This window comes from Montipora capricornis, chromosome 8, assembly GCF_036669925.1.
Source record: "Montipora capricornis isolate CH-2021 chromosome 8, ASM3666992v2, whole genome shotgun sequence".
Lineage (NCBI taxonomy): Eukaryota > Metazoa > Cnidaria > Anthozoa > Scleractinia > Acroporidae > Montipora > Montipora capricornis.
This window is the reverse complement of record NC_090890.1, coordinates 44,554,940-44,556,385: the sequence shown is the minus strand read 5'-3', so window position 1 is coordinate 44,556,385 and position 1,446 is coordinate 44,554,940. Positions and strand designations below refer to the sequence as shown.

Genomic DNA, 1,446 nt, shown 5'->3' with positions numbered 1-1,446 from the left:
AACCAATGTACGAAACATGAGAGAGGAAAGCCCTGAAATGGTTTGACATACACTCTTTAGTTTAAAGTTTGTTCACCAATCTAGTGAAAAAAAAAAAGTTCATCAACACCATTTTTGATCAAATAGCAAAAAAATAATTCTTTACCTCAAGTTACACGCTTATGAACGGCTCGATGGATATATTATGCAACGTCGGGTTTTTTATGAAATTTTCTGCTCTGAGTTAAATGCATAGGCGGATGTTAATTTTTTCCTTAACCTAAAAAGCCCTTTATTTTTACTATAATTTTAACTTAATGGTTTGAACTGGATTGGTCAGTAGCTCTTTAAGTAGAAGACGGCCTTAACATTAAAAGAAACCATTATTAAGGATTTGGCGTCAACGACGATTACCAAAAATCAACATTTAGGACATCAATTTAGGGTTTAGCATTAACAGCGGGGTGAACACTTAATTTCTTCGATATAATACTAATGGGTGTCTTATTTTTCAAATATTTAAATTGTTTAAATTTTGATCCTCCCTTATCTACATACATTTTTTCCTTTTTTGAGTTGCAATTTCTAGTCATCACCTGAATTTCCTTGGTCTTTTTGAGTACGTCGCCTTACTGCGCCTTTCAATAACATGCGGACTCCTTAATTCAAAGATCAACAGACAAATGCGTTTTTCGCTACCGTCAATCTAATGTTCGGCGGCTCCTGCGAACATCCGACTACTGTCGAGCGCGCGGTAATCAAATCACATCGTTGAGCCCAGTTCAGTCAACATAGTCGGATGCTGGGAGGAGCCGCCGAACATTTGATTGACGGTAGCGAAAAACGCATTTGTCGGTTGACCTTTGAATTTAAGAGTCTGCATGTTATGGAAAGACGTAGTAAATAGAAACTCAAAAAATCATTTCCTTGTTCGCCTTCATTTCAGCATTAGATTTTATTGTAATCCAACATCAGATATACTCACTTATATCTTCAGGATATAAGTATCGTCATGGTAACTAACACAATTAGCCAATAAAATACGAGCGTCCCTTTCCCTGTAAGATACTGTGTGCTGTTATAGAATTTTTCTCTACCACATTAACATTTTTATGAGTCAATTTGACATTATCATGATTTGTTTGTCATAAGTTTCATAGATAGTTTCATGTTACACAGCGGTTGATCAGATCACTTTTCCGCCATTTCGAAAATGAATAAAACGAGTGGTTTTCTAGCTGGACATTTCATCATAATAAACACAACATAACATGACCGCATGGGGATACGAATTTTATCTTCTCGTGCTGATAGTATCTCGCACTCGTTCGCGGCGCTGACTCGTGAGAGATACTATCAGGCTTGAAGATAAAATTCGTATCCCCGAGCGACCATGTAATATCCTGGTATGAAAAGCACTAAAATCTGATCAGAACGCAGCGTTGATTAAATCCGTAAATCTCTAAT

The 1,446-nt window shown here is 36.6% G+C and overlaps 1 protein-coding gene across 1 annotated transcript in view; it reads right to left on the bottom strand.

The window, feature by feature from the left end:
* LOC138060157 (atrial natriuretic peptide receptor 1-like) overlaps positions 1-160 on the bottom strand; it is a 52,122-nt gene extending 51,962 nt beyond the window's left edge. Inside the window, exon 1 of the mRNA XM_068905877.1 lies at positions 146-160. The gene's annotated coding sequence lies outside the window, so the exon portion shown is untranslated. The remainder of the gene's footprint in view (positions 1-145) is intronic.
* Positions 161-1,446: the final 1,286 nt, after the last annotated feature.